Source organism: Parus major, chromosome 9 (genome assembly GCF_001522545.3).
Source record: "Parus major isolate Abel chromosome 9, Parus_major1.1, whole genome shotgun sequence".
In the NCBI taxonomy this organism is placed as follows: domain Eukaryota; kingdom Metazoa; phylum Chordata; class Aves; order Passeriformes; family Paridae; genus Parus; species Parus major.
In genome coordinates, this window is record NC_031778.1 from 16,721,036 (window position 1) to 16,745,383 (window position 24,348).

Here is a 24,348-nt window from a genome sequence, read left to right on the forward strand (position 1 = left end):
AAAAAAAAAAGAGAGAGAGAGAGAGAGAGAGAGAGAGAGAATCCCACGGGGAATCGGGGCCAGCCCGAAAACTGCTGGGCAGCTGCCAGCCGGCCCCGAAGTGGTCCCACTGGGCTGGCACCCAGCTGGGCCCTGACCTCTCAGACAGCGTGTTCAGCCCCTGACCCCTCCACACATTCGGGAAGCTGAAAAAACCCAGCAGGGGCTGTTTATTTTCTCTCCATCCGACACTTCGCACTGCTCCATCCTCGGATGGAAGTGGGGGAGATGCTGGGGCTCCCTGTCTCCCCGAGGACTGGAAGGACTATACCCAGGTGACACTGGTGCTGCCAGCCCCCACGCCAGCTATCCTTCCCAAATTCCTAAAGCGCTGATGGGAAGCAGGTTGCGAGGGGCTACCCGCAAGCGCGGGGCCCCACCGGGCTCCCTGCCCACAACTTCGTCCTCCGGCAGCTCTCCAAAAGGCAGGGATCCCCGGGCGGGTGCTCGGGAGTCTCCATCCTGCGAGGGCTGAGTGCCGGTGGCTTCTCCCTTTCCCTCCTGCTGCGGGGTTCCCGCTTAGCCCGGAGCTCCCGGACCCGGCAGGCCCACAGCTCTGAATCCTACAGCGTACAAAGGGCGAGGGGTTTAATTTTTTTTTTTTTCCTTTTAAAGAAAAAACCAAAACGTCGCACGGAGGGAGGATGAAAAGGTACGCGGACAACAAGCACCCCCCAAAACTTTCTACAAAGCCCAAAGCTAAAGGAAAGACGTCCCCCAGCCACCGCAGCGGGGGAGGGCTCCTGCCCACGACCACCCCCGGCGCCGCGGCCCGAACCTCGCAACGCGGGGCGACGGCAGCGAGAGCCCGAAGCACGACACCGCCTCCGAGCAGCCCCCGCCGCCCCCTGCCCGGGCGGGGGCACCCACAGCTCCGCTCTGCTGGGGGATCTCCCTTCCCTTCCGTCCCTCCCGCCCTCCCCAGCCCCCTCCCACCGCTCCGGCAGCGGGTTCGGTTACCGGACACCGGAACGCCGCCGCCCCTGGCACTCCGGCTGGAGCCCCGCACACTTTGTGCCGAGACAAAAACCCGTCCGGGCCCTCTTCTCCTTCTTCTCTCCGGTGAAACCCGCCTTGCCCGCCCGGGAAACCCCAGTACCCCAGCGGGGCCAAAAGCCTCTTTCCTCGCTCAAAGCTGGGGGTGCAACGGCGCTGCCCGGCGGACCTGGGTTCACTCTCCAAGGGGAAGAGAATTACTCTCCGTTCTATTCCCAACTCCATCGGAGCTCGAGGGTGGGTTAGCCGCGGAGCGCAGACCCGATCGGGGGTAGATGCGGCACGCGTGGCCACTCGCCCCAGAGGTCCCACGCTGGAGCCTCGGGGGTTAAGGCAGCGGGCGCGGCGAGCCCTGCCGGGGAAGGGATGGAGCCGGACACGGCACACGGACACTCCTTCCGCGGCCCCACCAGTTCTGGCACGCCGTGAGCTTCCACTGAAAGAAATATTAATTTTCCAGCCCTCTCGGTCGTGGCGAAAAGCCTCGAAACGTGAACCGAGTATCCAAAGAGGCGCCGCTCCCTGCCAGCAGCCGCCGGCCGCGGATGCCGCGGCTCTGCCGCGCCGGGCTCGGTTCCACGGGGCGTTGACTCTGAAACCTACTGAGGGCGGCTGAGCGCTGGGAGCGGGGCTGCGGCGGCGAGCTCTCCGCGGGTACAACCGGGCATCCGCGGCGCGACGACGAGTCGCGCTGAGCCACGACGGGCCTGGGACATCCTGGAGGATGCGTGCACCCGTGCGCGGTCGCCCGGGCCCCGGTGCGGCGGACGGGCACGCCCGCCCGGTACTCACCCTCCAGAGCGCGGCGGCCACCGGGGAGCAGCAGGAGCAGCAAAAGGGGGAGCAGCGGCGGCGGCGGCGGGGGGGCCCCCGGGCGGGCCGCGGCCATGGCGGGGGCGGTGCGGGCGGCCCCGCCGGGCAGTCCCGAGCTCGGCGCCACGCGCGGCTCCTCTCGCCGCCGCGCCACGCTCGCGCTCTGGCGCCGCCGCCGCCGCCGCCGCTGCTGAGCCGAGCGGGGCGGGGCCCGTCCGCCAATCACCCCGCCCCTGGCAACCCGGCGCCCCTGGCGACGGCGAGCGCGGCTCCGATTGGGCGGTGCTGCATCGGGGGGCGGAGCCTCCGCGGAAAGATCAATTGGAGGGGGCGGGCACTTCCCGGCGCGCCCCCCGTGGCCCCGCCCCCTGGCGCGGGAGGCGCAGGGCGGGGAGCGCGCCCCACCCAGCGGCCGCCCGCGGAACTGGGCTCTTAAAGGGGCCGCGCTCCCGACCTGCCCCGCAGACCCCCGGCCGGCGCTGCCCTGTCCCCCGCCCCTCCGGGTGTGGGTGAGTGCGTGAGCCTGGTAGCGTGTGTGATGACGGGACCGTGAGCCACTCCGTGTCACACTACTGGCAGCCTGGTTTACTTGGCCACTCATTGCCATCCGGTTCTCTACAGTCCCATCCTGTCTCTCATGCATCCCACCCTTTGCCAACCCATCTCACCTCATGCTCCCCCAGCCCATCCCATACATCCCATCCTACCTCACTCGTTCCATCTCTTTGTATCCTAAGCCTCCCTATGCTATCCACACCACACCATGATTCCCACCACACACACAGAGATGAATGCTGTGATCCTGACCAAGCTGAAATCAGACAGAGAGAAGTGACCTCTCCCAGGACCCCTACACCTACCCCACAAGGTGCCTTCCCCATCACATTCCTCGTGGGAGAAGGTGCTGGTTGCTGTGCATGCAGCCACAGCTTCCAAGCTTGTGGGTAGCTCAGTCTTCTTTCCCCTCAGTCCTGACTTCGCTATGGAAAGGTTTTGGGGCCCTGTCTGGGACAGACTCTGCTCCCTTGGGATGGTGTATCCACACACACTGTCCTGGTGGTTGGAGCTGGCACTTCCACATCCTTCAGGACAGACACATATCTGAAGTGATGTGTGTGGGACACGAGCTGTGACCTGTCCTGGACCTCTGCACGGCATTTGCCCCTCAGAAACCTGGGGAGGCTTTACCTTAAAAGATTAGCAAAATCCCCCAAGTCCCTGATGTTGGGTAATGCTGATATCCCTGGTCCCTGGGAGTGGCTGGAACTCTAGCAGGTCCAGGGGCAGTGGGGTGCATGGCTGCTTGCTTCACCCTGGGGCAGCCTCGTCACCCTGGCAGAGCCATCTGGGCTGTCCCCGCAGACACCTGCCATCTGCAAGTGGCACCTCCCCACAGTGCTCCTGCCCCAGAAACCTGAACCAGAAACTCCCTTGCTGTGCGGCCCCAGCCCTGGTCCTGCACTGGTGCAGCGGGGAGGCCGCAGGATCACACTCTTGGCCACCTTCCCCATGGCTGCTGGCATGAGCGGGAATTTGGAAGGTTATCAGGGCTGGCTATGGTTGACCTCTCTTCTGTGAGGACAGACGCAGAGCATATCCATATCCTCTCTGCCTTCTGCTGTACAGTCCCACCACGGCTGTGGATGGGTATTTTCCTTCCATGTCCTGGAAGGATTTGGCTTCCCAAGTCTTGGCTGGAGAGGCTGGCATAGACCTGAGCTCTGCCTGGGCAGTTGAAAATTTGGAGATGACCGATTCCTACTGCAGTAATGCTGGCATCCTCCGGGAGCTGTGGGGAGCCTTGGCAGGATGCTGTGCCCTGAGGACTGCCACAGTGCCTCAGCACTTGTTTCCTGATGGAAAATTCATGCCCAAGAGAGCCAGGGTGCTAATTTAAGACAGGACATATGACATATGACTGTGATAAATTTCTGTGAGGGACAGGAGGTGCAGTAAGTGGGGCATTGCACTCTCCAGGTAAAGGGAAGTGGCCAGGGAGCAAAGCAGCAGTAAGGGGATTGCATTTGTGGAAAACGCCAAAGTTTGAGAAAAGCAGAAGAAGTTGTTGGTTTGGACTTGCTGCAGCTCAAGGAGATAAGCAGCAGAGAAGTGAGTGATGAAGCTGGCATTGTTAACACATGCATGGGGATACAATGCAGCATCAGTGGGGAAGGAGAAGGATAGGGACTGATGCAGATGCTGAGAATCTTAACCAAAGGCCAGGCTCAGGGTGGGAAGATTTGCTGTCTCCCTGTGAAGTCACTCCCGGGAAATCCCTCCCTGCTGGCTTAGTGAGATGCAGAAACCTCGTTTATTCTGCAATTCCAGAGGTTTGAGTTACCCAAGCACAAAATTTCTGAACGGAGCACATGGGGAAATTGCTTATTCACACTTGAATAACTCAAAAATGGCTGAACCAATTTTACTTAAACTTTCTCCAAGAATTCCCCTTGGAGCCAAGCCATGCCTGGCAAATTTCAGCCCAAAAGGAATTTATTTCAGAATAGGATGAGAAATTGGAGCAGGCAGCGGGGGTTCGCGGGCCGGGGGAGGATGCTCCATACGATCGTGTAGCTCCCCACGTGCTGTAATTAATGAGCCTCCACTCGCTCCCATGGGCTGGTGCTGCCAGCCGGCCTCTGCCCAGGACCTCAGGCTCCCTGCTGCCGGTGGCTGCAGCGCTGCGCTCCCAGCTGGGGGCTGAGGATTTCAGGGCAGCTCGCTGGCCAGGGAGCCCCGGTTGCTGCCTGTGTGTTGCAGCTGGTGGGCAGCCTGGGGAGCAGTGCTGGCAGGGCTCCAATGCCTGCACAATACCAAATAACTGTGGTAACTGCGTGGTATTTGCTGGCAGGGGCTGGGTGTTTAGTGCCAACCCGCCTATTTGGGCATGGACTCGATGCTGAGGATGGCGCTGCTGTGGCCCCCGAGGGACGGGGTGATGGCGTGGCTGGGGAATAGGCATGTCTGTGTAAACACAGACAGCTCCCAGCCACACAATGTCCCTGCACACACACTCAGCCCTGATGCCCTCCCTGGAACCTCGGGGTGACAGCTGGAGACGAACAGGGCTGCAACGAGCAGTGTTGGCAAGATGTGGACAGGGATGGGCTGAGAGATGAAATGTGGGGCTGTGGGATAGGCAGGGGAGTTTTTCGTTTGCAGCACTGAGCTGAGTTAGTGATGCTCTGCCTTAGAATAGCCTCCAGCCTGCACGGCAAAGCTGTGGTGCCCACGGTGTCCCTGGGAGGCATTCCTGTGCAGACAGGGAGTGGCAGACATGAAAGGAAAACCTCGAAAAGCAGCAACGGCCATAGAAGGTTCAGAGGACAAGCCTCCCAGCCCAGCCCTCTTTTCGTAGGAAATTTCTCACCCAGAGACTCCATCCTGCTGGAGCAAGCCTGACTTTCACTCCCCATTTCCAAACACAGCCCTGATGTGAGCCAGTGGCGGGTCCGTGTCGCACAGGCACACGCACGGTGTGTGTCAGACCATGGCCCCACACACGGATGCACCCACGCACCCTGCCTGCTGCGCCAGCCACCGCCCCTCACCTCCTTTGCATGTGGCAACCTCAGCTACAATTTCATAAGGACGGGTGATTAGGGAAGAATTATTCCTATTTTCTCAGAAGATCTAAGGGGCATCAAATGAAATTACCCAGCAAGAGTCTAAAAACAAACAGAAGGGAGTACATTCCTCACCAGGCAGCCAGTCCCAGGAGTGCATTGCCATAAGGTAAGTATGGGGACTTGTGTTTGAAGGGTGGAACTGGATGAATGCAAGAAAAAGCCCTGCAAAAGGCCTCTGTTGTCTGCTCACCTGGAGCGCAGCTGTGCTGGGGATGTGGGAAGCTGAGTGGGAATTTCCCCATGTTTCTGGGCTGGATACCATTGTAGTAGGGGCCATCATGGCATCAAGTGACATCTCCAAGTCCTCTGTCCAAAGGGCTGCGCTCGGAGGAGCGACATCTGAGCAGGTACCTGGGTCAGCCATGTGGCTGCTGGGGGGTCCCTTGTGCCATTTCCAGTGCATTGGGAGCCCCGCGGGGCCCCGTTCTCAGGGCAGGGAGCACTGCCGGGTGCAAGCTCGCCTAGCCGGCGTGTTCCCCGCCAGACCAGCACCGGCTCCAGCCTGTCTCCTTCCCAGGCTTCCTGGGCGCTTGCCCCTGCGGGAGCTCCTCCCTGTGCTCCCAATAGTTTGGCGCTGCCAGCGGGTCGGGGCGGCCGGCAGCACCCGTGCTAGCCCGGTTGGGCCCAGCAAGGAAGCCACCTTGTGCTGCTCATGGTCCCTACTTCAAAACCTTCTCCTGTCCCACCCACATCCACCACCCCTCACCTCTGGCAGCTTCAGGATGCAGTTAAACACTTCAGCACTTAAAATTTCAGGTGCTAATTGCTTAGTAATGAAAACTTTAATCACAGGGCAATTAAAACCTTAAGTAGCTGTGGGAGATCCATTCCACGTCAACAAAAAAAGTGCCGTCACTACCCCAGCACCGGCCTGGCACGGAGAGGCACGGCAGGGCCGGGAGAGCCCATCCTGCAGCCCCCACTGCCCCCTGCTCCGGGAATCTGGGGAGCCCCTCCTTCCCACGCTGAGCAGGAGGTGGCCGAGGAATGATCAGCTACTGCTGTAAAACTTAAAACCCAGCTAATTTCGGATTAAGTGCCATATGAAAGGGTTTTGTTATTTTAAATCTCCTACTTTCCAAATTCCCAGGATTAAAATTCTCTGCATTTATTTTAACCACATAACATTTGCAGACAAATCACTTCTCCCAGTGCAAAGTTTGAAGCAGGCTTAGCAGATCTAAAGCCCAGCCACAAGCTCCAGGGTGGAATCGCTGGAAGCGGCTGCCAGCGGCCGCCAGCCCCTTTCGCTGGTGCACGCTTGCAGCAGAACTCATCCACTATTTCTGCAGTGGGAAAGGGCCTGCTAAGGGCAGGAGCCCTGGGAGGAAGCATGAGAAGGAAGGGTGGCTGTCATCCTGGCTTCTGGGCTCATTCCTAAACCAGGGATGTGCCCTTGGGAAAATCTGATGAGGCTTGTGTGTTTGCAGAGCAAGCCCTGTCCTTGTGCTGCAGGGTGCATGTTGCAACTATACTGATGCTGTCCAAGTGACACTGTCCAGTTCAGCCCTTTGTCATCCAGGTGCTGAAAAATATCACACAAAAAATAAATAAAAATCAGGATTTTTGCCTTTTCTTCCCTGCTCTGCAGTCCATTGGGGCTGAAAGGGAAAGGAAGGCATCCAGCCTCGTGTGACTCTGGCTCTGTGGGAGGCAAAGGCTCCAGAGCTGGGGGACGAGGTTTGTCCCCCAGCTGCTGGGAGGTGTGGGAAACACGGGTGCCTGTGGGCAGCAAACTGCCCCCTGCTCTTTATCAAAAGCAGCATCAGTGTCTGGCAAATGTCACTCTCCCGCATGCCTCCCAGCTGGGAGGTCCGTTTCCTCCTCCCATCGCCCCCTTCCTCTCGCTGCCTCCCAGCCCTGCAGCAGGATGGGGCCGGCAGGATGGGGCCATGCTGGTGAGGGGGTGGCCATGGGACTGGGGGAACAAGGCAGGTGATGCAGCACCTTCATCCAGTCCACTGCTCTCTCAGGCACCTTTGCTAACAGGGCTATTAGCCTGTTAGTCCCTGTATGTGTCTCCCATTAGGGAAATTTTAGGGGACTGCAGCTGAAATGCCAGTGCAGAAGCTCTTTGCATGCTCAGCCCTGAGCTGGGGTCAGCTGCGTGCCTGCCTTAGTCACAGGAAGCAGATAATCTCCAAACCTAGAGATTTAGGGGCTGAAACCTGCTTTGTGCCACAGCCTGACCCCAGAGAGACATTCCCAGGTGGGGAGTAGTGACCCCCAAATGGAGTGACAAGATATTTGGGGTTCATGCTCATAATAAGAGATGCTGGCAGACCTCCTGGCTGCAAAAATCGCAGAGGCCTCTCCTGACCCTGCATGCCCTGCAAAGATGGTTGTTCCTCTGGGCTGAACAGGCACTATCACTATGTCCTTCTGAGGCTGCCTGGGAACAGCCAGAGGTGATGGTGGCAGTGGGCACAATGGGATCACAGCAGGGCCAAGCACAGAGCCTGAACCCCAGCAGCCTCCACCTGCCCACCCTCACCAGCCACTGTGGGCCAGGAGAAGCCCTCAGAGCAGAGCAACTTTCCTGGACTCTAAGGTGAGGCTTTGGCCTTCCCCAACCTTGGGGCAGTGCCCTGGTCCTGCTTCCCATCCCACCTGGAGCATCCCTTGCCCAAAGCCAGCTCCGGATGCTGCGCCTCTCATTGCCATGGCAACCCCCATCATTGCTGGGTTGCCATGGCTCCCTGGCCCCCAGCCGCAGCCACATCCTCAGCATCAAGAGGACCCAGTGAGTTGGGTCCTTGGAGGCTGTCACCATGGGAGATGCCACACAGGGCCTGGGAGGGAGGAGGACTGATGGCTTGCTGGCATCTCCACATCACACTGAGGTTTGGGCTCTGGACCACCTGGGACCTTGGGAGGCTGGTGGGAACATCATTGATGGCATGGGGATGGCATCACTTTGCAGACCACCCTTGTGCTTTCCAAACCTGCCTCCTTCCAGCCTAGAGTCTCTCTGCTTGGCGGAGCTGCCACAGCCCCACTGGGTTGTGTTGGTGGGCAGGCAGGCAGGTGCTGGAGCCCTTTGGTGTGGCTGCATGCCGGCAGCATCAACAGTGGCAAGCATGTGTGACCTCACTCTTGTCCACTGTCCCCTCCAAACACTGTCCCACCCAGTTGCAAACACCCCACCAGGCCCTTGGGAGAAACCTCAGCTTGGGGTTGCTGTCGTGGCACTTGCTGCACCCGGGCTATGGCTGCGCTCGGCAGCAGCACGAGCCCGGCGGGCTCCAGGCCTGGCGTGTTAAATAAACACAGCCACCGTGAGAAAAAGGCAGCCAGGAATAAATAGTCAAATAAAATAATAAGTCAAAGGAATAAACAAAGTGGGGACATGCCCAGGCATGGCACAAGCCTCCGACGTAGCACTTCCAAGCCGGGCTCTGGCCCAGCCCCGGTGCCTGCAGGTGGTGGAGCCCGGCCTGCTGGCAGCGCCCCGGCCGGCCGCACCCCCGCCCCAGTTTCCCCCCTGGCTGCAGGAATCCCCTCTCCCCGTCACACCACATTCCTAGGGTGCCCGAGGATGGAGGTGCAAACACCCTGGGAGAGGTGCCAGGCAATTCCTGGCCTGCCTGGGATTTGCATCCGCTGCCCTGGCGCTTGGCTTGGGAGGGATAAGCCCAGGCTTAGCTGTTGCTTCCCCTGGGGCTTGCTGCCAGTTCCTAACCAGTTTTGCCGTAGCCCTTTCCCACACTAACTGGGGTCAAGGGAGCTGTGTGGCCTCCATCCCACCTCTTCCCTCCAGCGCTCAGGAGCTTTCATGGTTTAAACAACTTGCTGCAAAGGAGATGGTGTGAGGGTGGGAGAGGGGCAGTCCTGAGGGCAGGGGTCTGAAGTGGGTGGCTTCAGACACCGTGAGGAGTCCATAGGGGATGTCTGCAGGCTGCAAAGCTGGGGTGCAGACCCACAGCTGCCCCCTTGGAACCTGCATGAAGTTTGGGTGGTGGCAGACAGGGGGGCAGCTGAGAACCTGCAACCTCAGTGCTTCCCTGGGAAATCCCACAACACATGAGCCTGCTGGTAACAAGGGAGAGAGCAGCTCAGAGGACTCAGGGTGTAACACACTGTCCCCATCACCACAAACCTCCTTTAAAACTCTCCGCAGGGCCCTGACACTTCACCTCACTCTCTCTCCAGCTGGCAGCCAGCGGTGCTCAGCCAGGGAACAAAGGAGCATGGTTTAAAGTAGCCAGTTATTTTAAGAGCCTGCACTGGCAGTGACAAGCGGAAAATAGAAAGAAAACCAGAATAAGCAACAAAAGAGCATTCCCTGATACATACTTTCTCAGCAGTGCTTCCATGCTTTTGGTGTAGAATTTACTGTGGGAAAAAAAATTGGAATAAAAGGAAAATTGCCTCAAAGCCCATCCATAAAACAGCACCTGGGTGTCCCAGTGGAGCAGGACGCCAGCGATATGGCACTGCCAGGCACTCAGCTGATGGGATTTTGCACATAGACTTCACATCTTCAGGTTTCCCTTGGCTTTCCAGCTTGAAAGGTTGAGTACAAAACAAATTGCTGGCATGCCATGCTTCACTCTACCAGCCAGGCAGATGGACCTGCTGGGGCCCCAGCACAGCCTGGCTCACCCTGGGAGCCAGCGATGGCAGGGCTGCAGGTTTGGCATGACCCGGACATCCTTTGTGTCCTCTGGCACAATTCTGCTGAGGTTTCCAAGTAAGCTCTGTTTGATCTTTGCCTCCACACGTCTGGAGGAGCAGCCTGACTTCTCCCTGTGTTGGGATGCTTTCCCATGCTGTTCAGCAGTGAGGCTCCAAGGATTCAGCTAGTTGTAAAGAGATCTGTGATACAAGATTCATAGCCCTAAAAGTTCTTCCTGAAAAGAGCCTGTCACAGCACAGACCTCCCTGCAGTACACTGACCAAGATGCTGTACTGGCCATCCCAGCTCCCTTGACATGGGAAATGGCCCTCAAAGCCTGCAGCAGTGTGAGCTTTTCCTAAAAGCATTAGTGTGCAGCACTAGACTGAGGAAAACCCAGTGAGGAGGTGTAGAGGAATGTGAGATGTGTTGCTCCAGCAGCCTGTGGGTGACAGGGCTGGTTCAGCAGGCCTGTGGCTGGGTGACCCTGGTGTGCCTCTATCCACCATCTCCATGTGAGCCTGGTGGGATGGGGAGGAGAAGGCTGGTGGGGGAGGATGTGTCCACTCCACACCAGGAGGAGAAGTCAGGGAAGGCTGACAGGCAGAAAGGTGCAGCTGGGACTATGCTGAGTCCCAAAATACCCCCCAGCTGAGAGCTGGTGGTCCTGGCACAGGAGGGGATCTGCTGTCCTTTGGCAGGAGAGGGCCAGTTGTGGTCCCCAAATCAGCTGCACCACATCAAAAAGCAGCAGTTCCTGACCAAGTCAACTACTGCTTTGTCCCCTGCAATGGCTACCGATGATGCAGGGTACCTGTAATCCACAGAGCAATAGAGCTGTTCCCTCTAACTGCTTACTAATGCCAGAACACCATGGAAAACCACCTCAATTAAGCTGCTGGGATTCCAGGTGGAACATCACTGCTCACTCCTTGCTGGAATCCCAAACTGCTCCCACATCATGCCCAGCACCATTTCCACTTGCAGCTGGTATGGCAGTACATGGGGTGCACTAATGGGGAACAGGACCAGGGAGAGGACACTGACTTCAGTCCTCCCCTGTGGCACCCACACACGTCTCCAGATTATGCCCTAAAGGATGGTCACACTGGAGGGGTGCTGAATGCAGCCCTGAGGACAAGCAGTGTCACGGAGCTCTATGATGCCAGGACCCCTCAGCCAGGGGCTGGGCAGGTGCAGCCATGGGTGCTCCACATCCCCCCAGGTTCCTGGCCTCCAGCAGAGCATTTGGGGGGAGGTCAAGCAGTTTCTTCATTCTCTACCCCCTCCCTTTCCAAGATGAAGAATTTAATTTTAGTTTTTACAGCTCCTCCTAGGTGGATAAATCCCTTCCTGGCGAGTCCAAGCCCTGGAAAATCTTGTGAATCTAATGCTGGCCCTTCTGGCAGTCACTGCAGCAATTCCTGTTTCTCTCCAGCCGCACTCTGTAAAGTTTTATAGTTTCCTGGTTGTAGCTGCAAGGCCCCAGCCGTGCCGAGGAGGGTGGCGGGGGGAGAGCCCAGCACTCAGGAACTCGAGGCCAGGGAGGCAAAGCAGGGAACTGTGGCTTGGTGGGATGTGCCAGGGAGATGCCAGGTCACTTTGTGGGCTCATCCAGGCAGGAATGTCCTGTGCAGAGGGTGGTACAGTCCTGCATGGGGGGATGAGGTCCATCACAGATCTCATCCCATCCCAGCGTGGATCTGGGCCAGCCCTGCTTGTGTGCTGTGGGAAGATGCCACTGTCACCCAGCATGGGGAACATGCCTGGGGAGTGGGCAGAGCTGCTGGCGTCAGAGCCCTGCTGGGTACAAGCAGGGCCCCACCATGGAACCTGGTGCTCCTCCCTAATGAAAATCAGCTTTATATCTGCTTTATATCAGTGCAGCACTGCTCCAGCCCTGGGGGGAGGAAGAACCTGGAGAACAAGCAGTGCCATGGTACAGCCCATCACCTTGTTCATCTCCACTGGCCACATGCATGTCCTCAGAGGGTAATGTGGCACCTTCACAAGCATAAAACCATGGCACAGAGGTGCTGCTTTGGCTAGGACTGGCTTCATCCTAGTGCAGGACATGGTACTTGGTTGACCGAATGACCATAGAGGCCTCTGTGCTTGCCCCCTGTACAACCAGCTTTGCAGTGACAGCAGTGCTCCCCAAGGTGATTCACTCCCCATGGTGATCCACTCCCCTGGGAGCCTTGGGCCCCCATGTATGGAATAGATAAAGCCTCATATCACCAAATCTCTTGATTTTCTTTCTGATCCTTACCTGTATTTGGCAACTTCTGATGGAAAATTTGACCCCCAGAAATGTCAACAATGAGAGGATGGGTCTGGCGGCTGTGGAGACAGAGACAAGTCCCTGCTAAATGCCCCATCGTGGCTCAAAGTCCTGGCTGATGTTCAGCTTTATTAGGGAAGCTGTGAGAGAGTGAGTGCCAACATTGTAATGCCATCAGCTCTGTTAATACTTAAGCTCTGCCTCTGAGTGCCAAAGTCACCATGCTCAGCTCCGTCTGCTCTGTTGCCAAAAGGATACATTAAAAACAGCCCAGAGAGAGGCAGGGAGTGTGACAGGCAGGAAGGTGATTTCTGTGAAAAAAGAAAGAGAGGAAGGAGAGGAGTGAAAGGGATGGTACACAGTCTCCTGCACCAGCTCAGTGCTCTGCCACTGGGTCTCATGGGACTGCAAGGCATCACAGGAGCCAGGAGATTGTGGCTGGGATGGGGATGGATGGGTGGGACACAGCATTTCCACTGCTGACCCTGCAGCGTGTCTTTCCCACATATTCCCCAGTCACCCAGCAGCCAGGGAGAAGAGAATGCCTGCGGGTGCAGGGCACCCATGGGTGCTGGGGTGCGTTGTAGCACAAGTGGGACCTTGGGGATGTGGATGCTCTTGAGTGAGTGCCACGTGGGCGAATCTCTCCCTGTCTTCCTCCTTGTCCCAGCAGCCAGGCTGGCACGTCCCCATCCCCTCCGCCAGCGCCGTATCGCTGGAGGGACATCACGGGTCACCGAGCAGCAGAGAGACCTGTCTAACCCTTCACACCCTTCCCAGAAACAAGGGGCGGGGGGAGGCAGTGAGGGGGGCTGTAAACTCTGCATTACCACTAATTAAGCACTTGGCTGTCACTGAGGCTTCCCAACACGCCTCTTTCCCTGACACTTTTACTGTTTGGGGAAATGGTGTCTCGGGCCTTTGATGAACTCGCTATGAAGTTGAAAGGAGCTTGTGGCGCGGTGCCAGGGCCCATCGCAATTGTCTCTCGGGCTGGGGATGGGAAATGACCCATTTATAAAAAGTGAGGTGATAAATTAGACCTGGGAAATGGGAGCCACCGACTGTAGATAAAAGGCAGGATGGGCCAGACTGGCCGTCGGCCCCAGCCTGTCCCCAGCCCCGGTGCAGGTACAGCCAGGCTGGGCAAACCCAAGCGGTGACAAACCTTGTCCTGCTGGTCATGCCAACCTGGCACATGGTCCCTGCTGTGGTGGGAGCACGAGCTAGTGGCAAAGACAACTGGCACTGGGTAGAAAACTGTAGGAAACAGAACGACTCCTGGGAGTTTATTTATAATAGGGAGTTTTTGGGGTGAAGCAAATTCAGAAGTTGGAAATCCAGGGCGGGGACAAAGAAGAAAATACCCAGCTCTCAGGCTGTGAGGGGGAGCAAATGCAGTCTGTGTCCCAGCATGAAGCCAGCTCATGGCTGGGGCTGAGGCACAGCCCCACATGCTTTGCCTGGGGAATGTGCTGTCAAGAGGGCTATGGAGTCCCCATGTCCACTGCTCCAAGTGCCACCAGGACACAGGGCCTGGCTGGGGTGCAGGTGACAGTGAGCGTGTGGCCATGCATCGCTGCTGTCCCTGTGTGGGGACCCCACACACCCTGCCAGCACAGACCCTTCTGTTACAAGGGGCCAATCCTTGTAACAGAATCCTTGTGGGCCATGAGGGCAAACTCCTGGGGTGCAGAGGCCGTTCAAATGTACTTCATGTTACAGGGGCAGGGCTGTGGGGGTCTCCCAAGAGACCCCCAAGAGCAAGTGAAGGTGTGAGCATGCTGATGATTGAGTCCTGTCACCCACAGCTACATCATCATCATCATCATCATCATCATCATCCAGCTTCTGAATTCTCCCTGTCCCCTGTGTCTGCCCCTGGCCCCACCTCCATTCTGCCATGGCTCAGCTCCGAGCTGGAAGAGCAGCCAAGGAGCTGCAGCACAGGATGATTCCAGGTTAGCTCAGAGAAGCTCCATGGAAGGCAGCTGGTTTTCCATGACTCTGACCCCAGAGAGCTGGGGCTGTGGGCGGGCAGCAGGAGACACCCCTTCCCTTGTCCCCATCCCCCAGACTGGGGTGAGCCTGGGGGATTCTCCCCTCCTCAGGGCAGGCTCCAGCAGTCCATATGGGGCAGGGGGACACCAGCTCTCTTCTTGCATCAGCAGGTTGCAATGGGCTCTGCCAGCAAGTCTTCAGGGTGAGAGCCTGCTGGAAGGCTAATTAATGACTGCCAATTAGCACTAGTCAGGCCTGGCTGGTGGCTGGGAGCTGGATGCAGCAGGTGATGGGATTTTCTGTGCAGTTGAAGGGAAAGTCTCTGGGTTTCACACATACAATTCAGTTGCCTGTGGATGGCGAGACACTCACCTGCATGCAGACACAGCAACGGCAGCATGGGCTTGGATGGCTGCCAAGAGGCTGTGGAGGGTGGTTTGGTCAGGGATGCATAATCCAGCTCCCAGAGATGCTGCATCTCTGCCTTCCTTGGGTTTGCCTCCCACTGCAGCACAAGTGCCCACCAGGATGTCACCCCTTCCCCAGGACAATGCAGGAGTAGCCCTTGGCATGGCCCTCCCTTTGGCACTGCACAGCTCTGGGGAGGAGCTGGGAGAGATGCCTCTGCCTGTGACGAGCTCCTGGGCTATTTGGGAAGGCTGGAGGTTCCTGCTGCCATAGGAGACAGCACTTGTATCCCATCCTCTACACCCCTCAAACCCCTCTGTCTGCTTTTTATGACTCTGTTGTGCTCCTGCTCTTTACCCCTCATTTTCATGGCTGCTGTACCACAACATTTCCTATATATTTGAGCCCTGATTATTTCTAGCACTATACATGCATGTGTGTGAGTATATGTATAGATATATATATTCATCTTATCCTCCCTGCATTGTGTTTCTCATTAATTATTCACATCTCATGAAATAGGAATGAAAAGAGATTGCATGATGCTGGCTGGAATCTCACAGGAGGGAAATCAGCCCAAAGATTTCCCACAGCCACTTCTGGGCTTAGACATGAAACCCTTTGCCTTAGGGCACAGGGCACCTGTGTCAGGGTTCCCTGATGAGAATCCAGGGAAAGGGACCTTGACTGAAGTGAGGCTGCAGGAAGCCTCTCAGCTGCATGGAATGGATGACAAAGAGGTCTCCCAGCCCCAGTGAGCTCCTGCCATGGTGCAAGACCTGCGCCAGTCCTGGTCACTGGGTTTCATTACATGGTTTTGACTGAAAGAAATCCCTTCCTTTCAGCATGGGCTGACTGCAATGGAGTTACCTCTGCTGTGATAGAAAAATAGACAGGGGCCTGACTCAACGTCCCACTCAAAGGCAGTTTCCCATATTCCTGAGCCCTCTCCAACTTTTCCACGTCCTTTATCAAACCAGGATGCAGCACTCAGTCCTTGTCTCATCCACTGTACACAGAGCTGGACTCATCTCTCTCCTCTTTCCACCTTTTCTCCTTGGACAGTCACACCCTGGCCAGCACACGGGCATTGAGCCCTGGGGTCACTGCTCTGCACGAACGGGAACTTCTGCTCCTGCTCCACCCAAACAGCACTTGCTTTCTAAAATAGCTCTTTTCTTCCCTCCCCTCTCCCTTGCTATTTAAAAATCTGCTTCATATACTTGATCTATTCAATTTTTAAGAGGTTATCAGGAAGAGAGGGCTAAAGAAGGTCCCTTGTTGTCCCCTTTTAACCTCTCTCCACAATGCCCTGTGCCAGTCACCCTCACCCTCTGCTCCCTCACGTGCTGGCAAAGCCGTTTATTTAAGCAGTGGTACTGCAATATTTCCAGTGCTTTGCTCCATGCTCTCTGCGCATTGTAATCTTTTCTTTGCTCTTTTGACCATCAGCATATATTGAATAGGAGCTGTTAATTGAGCTGTCTGCATTGACATGTTGGGCTTGTACTTAGTGGCTATAATTAATTTAGGACAATATATGTGAATTATCTTGATTAGTCTATCCAAGATGCATCATCTCACACAGGCCCATGGTGAATGTCATATATCTTTGTGCAATCCTTTCCCACAGCAGCAAAGTCCTTCAGCCTTAACTAACCTAAATATGTCACGTTTTCGCTAACACGCTGCCTTCTCCACATCATTAATGAGCGTAATAAACCACACTGATGCTAACGCTCAGCAGCCTGCCTGGCCCTCTGCTAACCTCCTGCCACAGGGAGTAGTGGCTGTTCACACAGCCTGGAGGTAGAAACCAGGACCTGGTGAGGTGGAGGTGCCTGGATTTTTGGACATGCCGCTGGGGTGGGGGGGTGCCTTTGTGCGGTGGATGCTGCTGAGGGCTTTCCCTCCTCCCCACTGGGTTGGCCAACAGGAAAATCAGCTCATGAGAGGTCCTCACAGACCTTGGGATGTATGGTCATGTTTGCATTTCTTTGGTGTCTTTTTCTAGGGTGGAGGGAAGTTCCTGCCAGCTTTCCACAACTGAGGAAATACAATGGTGCATCTGCTCAGCCCTGCTTCCGTCAGATTCCCTGCTCCCTCTGCCTCTTCACAGCCACATTTTGGCAATATCTTTTCTCACCATTGCTTGGCCCCTGTGGAGAGCTCCTCTCAGGGTTCTCCTGGAAGTGCTCAGCGATGTTGGAACCTGTTTTCAGGCATGGCAGGCAATCCCCCACTTCTACAGGAATGCTGGTATGCCTCTGGAGCTGCCACTGGTAGGACGGGTTATGCTTATGGGGACATGCAGTGGCTCGACCTGGAGAAGGGCTGTGCTGGCTCCAGGGCAGGCCCTTTTTTAGAAGCAGCATTCATCACCGCTGAGACCTCCTTTGATAGTTGCACTACAAACAAACACACAAACAAACCAGCCAGCCCTTCAGATACCACTCAGGCAGAACAATACAATTACAGGGCTCAGGTTTCCAGCATCAGCCTCATCCTGGTGCTTTGGAGACCTCTGAAACCAGCAAATGCTTAACTCTGCATCCATTTGCAGGTTGCTACAAATTTCCCAAGCACTGCAGAGGTGTTTACCCAGTGCAACAGCGCACCGAGATGGAGGAAATTCAGTGGCCCTGGTGATGTCTGATCCCAGGGCAGCTGGGAGATGTGGCACACACACCTTGCTTGCCAGCAGCCTGACCTTGCCCAAACAACCACACACTGCAGGATCCTGTTTGGGACAGACTGAGCAAGATGGGAGAGATGTTTAGGCTAAATCCTTGGTATTTAACCATCGGAATTTAACCCCTCTGGTTCTGATTATGGCTCCAGAAGTTCAGTTTCCATCACAGACCACCGGTTTTGGCCACTTAAGAGCAGTCGGTATCACCTCTGACCCCCTGGCAAGCTTTATTGCTGCAGCTCGCAAGGAAGCAGCCGCATCGGCTGCCTCGTAAAGCTCAGGGCCGCCGAGGGCTGGTCCCAGCAAATAAACCCCTCACAGATCCCCTCTGCTCCGTGTGCTCCCTGGGGTCCCCCAGGGCCACCCAGCATCACTGGCCCCATCACAGCATTCCCTGTGGGCGCGTGGGAGAGGGCCAGGCCAGGGACAGCCACATCAGTGCCACTCTGATCTGGTGGCTGGTCCCTGGGGAAGGCTCCCACAGAGGTATCCACATGGGGACACCCCTCACTGGCATGGAGCTGAGTGGCATTTCCTCAGAACGGCTTTGGTTCAGCCATGAGCTGGTACAGTGCCATTCCTGCCCCACGAGTGCTTCGACTGCAGCCAGGGGCAACCTCTCCTATGTTTCCTGAGCAATCACTGCATGAGGAATTTGCAGCCCTCCTCCTCCTCCTGTTCTCCCCAGCCTTGGTTGAATTACTGAAACCCAACAGAGTCAGGAGGGAGTTCAGAGGTGTCATCCCTTCCCTGCTTTGGGAGACCTCCTTCCAGCCTTGCTGGGGACACATGGATGATGGAAGGGAGCAGCTCCATTCCACTGAGTCTCTGTCCCCATTGCCTGGCAGGCTGGGGAACAGGAAGGTGGCCCTGAGGGGTCCCTAATTCCACTGGGGTCTCTTCTCCTCATCATGAGCCCACTTGCTTGCCACTATCTGAGCTCCTTCTCTCCTCAGTTTCTCACAGGCACTTGTGGTCCCATGGGCTGCCTGTGCTCACCAAGGCCCTCAGCTCAGGGATTTCTCCTGCTGGCCTGGGACTTTGTGAGTGTATCACAGCCAGAGCCCGCCCTGCTCTGAGCACATGAGCCTCCTCTACACCCTGATGCTCCCAGCTGTGTCTGCTCCTCCTGCCCTGAGGGTCAGGAACTGGCACTGGTGGCACCTTGGGTCCCATGTCCCTTGCCCTGGCTGCTATGCTGTTGAGGATTCTAATCCAGACAAGCTGAAGGAAAACCTTCAGGAGGTTTCCTACTTTTGTGTGGTGAGCCAAGGCTTGGGATTTGTTTTGGAAACTCTCCCAGGGGAGGCTTTTTGACTTGATTTTTTTTTTTTTTCCTTAGAAGGATGAAGTGTGCCCAGTTGGGTTCTCTGGCCCTGCCTGAGGAAGCTTTGGGTTGCTGCTAGGATGGTGAGTGAAGTTTGTGTGAACAAAACTGCATGTCCAGGCTGGCATGCAGGTCCCCTCCAAATGACACAACGCCATACACAGCCCAACATCCTCCAGGAGAGCTTAATCCCACACAGCTGACATGCACAGCAAGCAAATGCATGGGTGGTTAAATGAAGAAACGTTAGTCTTCTAGATTTTCCCATTAAACACCACAGAAGGGGCACCCACCCACCCTGTAGATGGTGCTCAGTGTCAAACCACCAGCTGCCCCCCAGGACCCAATGCTGCACTAAATAGGGTGTGAGAGCCCTGACCTGCTGCAGCAGCCACCCCCACCTTGCTGAAGCAAGGAAGCTGCATCTCTCCCCTCATGAGAGCCAGGGGATGGAGGCACCCCAGGGTGCTCGTGGAAGGAGGCAGACCCGGCAGCTGCTACCCCAGCGGGGCTCAGGGTCCCAAGGGCCCTCAGGGTGCTGTCAGTGCCAGGGCTGCATCCTCCATCCTCATCTCATGGCTTGCTAGAGGCAGGGATATTTTGGCAGGATGGGTGGCTTTTCCAGGGGGAAAAGGGACTATTTAGGCTGAGCTGGATCTTCCCACCTCGGATCTGCGGATTGTATGCAAGAGGGAAGCGCCGGGGCACTGCTGGCCCCGGGGATGCTCTCCCCAGGGACACAACGCTGACGCTGATACTTGAGACACTTCAAACGGTACCAGCCAAAGCCCCCGAGAGCAGACTGACAGCAGAGCTGCTGGCGCCGTCCCCAGACGGGCTCCTCGGGTCCGAGGAGGGCTGCGAGCGCTCGCCTCTCTATTTACATTACCAGGAATGCACAAAACAGGGGGGCGCAGTCTGGGGAGGGGGGCGCAGGCTGATTGTTCCCAGGATCCCCTTGTCAGAAACCCTCCCTGTTCTGTTAGTGTCTCTTGATATATGGCTTGCATTAGGGGATGAAAGTGAGGCATAGCTTGGGGTTTTGGCACGACAAACCCCATTAAACTCTCTCTGGGAAAATGAGTCCAAGAAGTGTTTTGGGGGGTTGAGTCACTACCAGAGCTGTGAGCAGCATTTATCCTCACCTCCGGCAGCCTGGCCAGGGCAGGAGAGGGGCGGGTGCTGCCCAGGGCTGGCAAGCAGCTACAGCATCCCTCTTCACCCACCCCCTCCCACTGTCCTGCCAGGATCTGGGAGTGCTCAGACACAGGGCAACTGGCCCCAGCCCTTCCATGGTATTGGTCCCAAGTCCAGGCAGCCCTCTGCCACCTGGAAGTTTTGGAGTGGGTGGAGGAGTCACAGAGCTGGGAGTCTTCCCTGCTCTCCCAAAGCTGTTTTTGGGGAGGAGATGGAGACAGGATCCTTCCCCACAATGGCAGCCTGGCTTGGGGGTCCACACCCTCCTATCTGGAGTGCTTGATCGGCAGTGGGATGCACCTTCCTTGCACCACATGTCCCTGGCTGCTTTTCATTTCCCCAGGGGCAGCAGGACAAACCGGGGGGATCCAGCTCAGCCCCTCTCAGGTGTGTCACCGGCTTTGGAGGTCAGGCAGAGCAGGAGAGAGCTGTGCTGGGAGAACACAGTGGGAGCTCTTTGGGCCTGAACTGCTGTGTAAGCCCTCTTCTCTCTCCCCAGCACCAGGGAATCAAAGACAGGCAGGGGGAGGGAGGATCAGGGCAGCCCTGAGTCCCCAGCCCCTCTGTCTGTAGTTCCCAGCCAGAGGGGGCCAGGCAGAGCAGCCACCTGCCTGCACCCCCAGCCCCACAAAGGCCACTCTGCAGGTGATCTGCTCCAGGGCAAGGAGAGGGGCTGCCGAAAACTTTCCATCACCCCGTGAGGGAGCAGGAAAATACCTGCAGAAGCTGAGGCAGGAGTCAAAGCAGCAGTGGGGATGACTAAACACAGGTGAAAGGAAAATTGCTCCCGGTCAGAGAAGGCAATCCTCTCCAAACCCACCCAAATTGCCCTCTCTTCCCTGTTTGCACTGTGTTTCCTGCTTTCTCTGATGAGAGGCCACATGAATCCCTAAGTGCCAGTTGTGCAGCAGCAAGAACATGTCAGATGCCAAGAGCAATGCAATAAAAAGGGTGGGAAGAGGCACAGTGTGGGCATTGTTTGCCTGCCTGGCCCCTGCCTCCCACCAGCCATTCTTTCACTGTGTTGTACTTGCCCCTTGTTGCCCTATAAAGGAATCAGGAATTTGCTGGGGACCAGGGGCAATGGGCAAATGCATCACAAACACCTCTGGCTGCTACTCATGTTGGGTTCCTAAGGCCCCTACCTGTGGAAAAGGGCAGGGATCTCAGGCCCAGCACCTGCAAGTGACACTCAGGTCACCATCCTACAGGACAGCCATCCTGGCTTCCCTGGCCAGTCAACACTGCCCAGTGCTGATGGCCAATGCCCCCTCAGCATCCCTCAGTGGGGTAATGTCATGGGTGCTCACGGCACACTCTGCCCATGCCTTGGAGGGGAGGGGGTGGCCATCAGGAATGAGAAGCAAGGCCCTGGAAGATGTCCAGCTCTCTTTTAATTAACCTGAACAAGCCAGAGCTTAAGTTTCCGAGCCAAGCCGAAGTCTCCCTGTTAGGAAAAACCTGCAGTACCTGGCAGTAATTTAATAACTCTCATTTTGAGCTTTCTAATAGCAGTGCCGTGGAATGGCTCCAAACCCACTGGTCTCCCTGCCTTTCCGCAATCAAGTTACCTTTATTGCTTTATAGCAATATTAACAGAGATACCAGTGTTAATGCCTCACCTCAAACTCGGCTGGCAGGAGCCTGGCACGGCCGAGAGGAAACCCGGCGGCGCGTGGTGGGGCCGGCACGGCTGGCTCCCGGCACGGCTGGCTCCCGGCACCGCTCCAGCGCCCACCCCTAGCCAAGGGAGCAGTCCCTGTGCTCCAGGCAGGCCCCAGTGCCAGGCACGTGGCAGGGCAAACTGTCACCCCCGGGATGGGGTCTGGCTCAGGGGTGCCCCAGGATGCCCATTCTCAGGAATAGTACACACCAGCACCCTGGGATCCTCGGGGAGGTGTTTGCATTGCTGCAGGGTACAGGATTAAGTCCTTTCCAGCCACCAGAGGAGCTGCCAGGACCCATGGGGAATGTGTCACCAGCCCCAGACACCTCTGCTCTAGCAGACTTGTCCCTTTCAGCATAGCAGGAGTTAGAGTGTCCTGTGTGGCAGGGACTGCCTGCCTGCTCCTGCAGAGCTGCAATTAGCTCAGTGGCAATTAGCTAGAGGAGGGGCTCCATGGCTTGAGGTGCTTTAGAAATACTCCTCCCTCTCAGAGAAGGCAGAATTACTTTCATCTTTGAATCCACAAGCAGAAGAGGGTCAGGAAGAGCACGCAGGAGACAAACCCCTCCTTAATTTCAAGGCCAAATCATTCTGTTCTATGAGGAACACTCCATCACACGGCCAGGGCCATGTGAGCTGTTTATAGGAGCCACAGCCATCCATCACTCACAGGTGTCCCTCCATGGGATTTTCCCTGCCTCTGATCTCCCCCAGCTGAACCCTGTCACCCAGCAGCTGATGCTTTAGAGGGGTTCTCCCAGTACTCCTGGCTCTGTTGCATGTTTGTGATACAACTGTGGTGCTTCAAGAGTAGGTTTGAAGAATGTGATTCCTCCTTGCTGGCTGGACATTGTAGGGAAAGCTTGTCCTGAGGCACAGCCCTGACCAGGGGTACCACACAGGGATGTGGGGGATGTGGGGGATGTGGGGGATGTGGGGAATGTGGTCACCTTGCCCTCCCTGGACTCCCTGAGCCAGCCTGGGTGGCAAGGGGCAGACTTGTCACTGTTGCCATGAGCGCCAAGTGGCAGTGAGGAAGAGGAAGGGCTGAAGAAGCACTTGGTGTGTGACATTGTGGGGAGAGCATGAATGTCCAGCCCTGCTGTGATGGGGCACCACGTCCCAGGGCAGAGCAGGATTGTATAAAAGCCGCTGACTGTGGCTGGCCACTGGCATGGGAGCTGACAAAGCAGCGCTGTTCCAGTTTATGGGATTGGAAACAGCTGCTGGTGGGGCACAGATAACCTGACATGGCAGGGACATGATGTGCTGCTGGAGGTGACAGAGTGGCACAGAGCATGCCCTGCTGGGGTTTGCCCAAACCTTGCTGGTTCCTGCTGGTTTCAGCTGGGAGCAGGGCTGGGGCAATGGACTCTTCAGGGACTGCTGTGCTTTCCTTGAGCATCTCCCATTTGGACAGAAGGTTTCTCCCCAAGCTGGAAAGTGGAGTCGAGTGTCAGTTTGTGTGTGGAGCCACTGCTAATACCTTCTTTGCTATTTTTAGCTCAGCAGCCTTGTGCTGTTGGTTTCAGCATTTTTATTTTTTTTTTCCTCCCAGTAAATTCCAAATCTTTTCCCTCTTTCACCTTCTATTCCGGGATGCTGCCTGTACCATTCGGCTTTGATCTGCACTGATGCCAAGTGTGTTTTGAAACTCTAAGTATAGCACATCCCTTGAATTTCTCTTATCTAGCAAAGCAGTAATATCCTCAAAGAGCTCCAGCAAGCTGGTTAAAAACCTGACATCGCATGGCTCAGTCCACACCAGCTACTCCTCAGCCTGGTTCCCAGGCATCCTCCCCTCCAGAGTGCTCTGCAGGCTTGTGACCTGGGCTGTGCTCTGCTGCTGGTGTCTCGAAGTCACTGTCAATCTTATTTTATAGCTCAGAGACTGAAAAGGGCAGCTAGGAGCAAAGAGGGCCAGTATTTCTTTTTATTTTTTATTTTTTCCCCCCCAAAGGTTCCTGAATGCAGCCTTGAATTTTGCATCTGTAAATTGACTGTAGGTGTAAGTAATAATAATATTTTAGACTTCAAAATAACCAATTTTCCAATGTAGGTAGGTAACTAGGAGGCCAAATGCAGTCATTTGTGACTGGCAGTGGATTGCAAGGGCAAAGATCTGAAGGCTGCTCTTAAATACGTCCCCAAAATGTCTGGTGCTCTATACACACACACTGTAACAAATTAATGTCAGATGCTGCACTTGGTATAATTAGACAGGATTTAGAGTGGCAGAGCCAGCAAATTGCTACGATTTATGTGAAGCCCCTACCCTAGGGTCTGTACCCACTGCTGCTTTGTCGTCACTGAAAATTCCTTCATCAGTTGAAGGACGCAGCCCCTGGATTGCTTCGCACAATTTGGTCCCCAATTTGGCCCCTGGATGGATCCCCGATGTCAGCTCCTCGGGATGCTCTTTGGGGTGCAGGGTTTGAGTAGGAGCCCACAGAGCTGATAAACTACATAAACCACAAGGGACACCTACCAGAAGGACACCAGAGCCAATCTGCTTAGTAAATCCTTTTCTGCCTTTCCCCAACACAGAGTATGAATTTAAAAAAGGTTAGAAAAAAGAAAAAGCGCTTTCATTCCCTAGTTCTCATTAAGAGATAAACTCAATCTGGTTTAACTAACTAAGCCAAGCTCTGGCAGTGGCGGCGCGTGAGTGGCGCGGG

At 56.1% G+C, this 24,348-nt stretch overlaps 1 protein-coding gene across 2 annotated transcripts in view; it reads right to left on the reverse strand.

Moving 5' to 3' along the window:
* Window positions 1-1,888, reverse strand: part of EPHB3 (EPH receptor B3) — a 27,674-nt gene extending 25,786 nt beyond the window's left edge. For both annotated transcript variants that reach the window (XM_015638134.1, XM_015638133.1), the window contains exon 1: window positions 1,828-1,888. The gene's annotated coding sequence lies outside the window, so the exon portion shown is untranslated. The remainder of the gene's footprint in view (window positions 1-1,827) is intronic.
* Window positions 1,889-24,348: the final 22,460 nt, after the last annotated feature.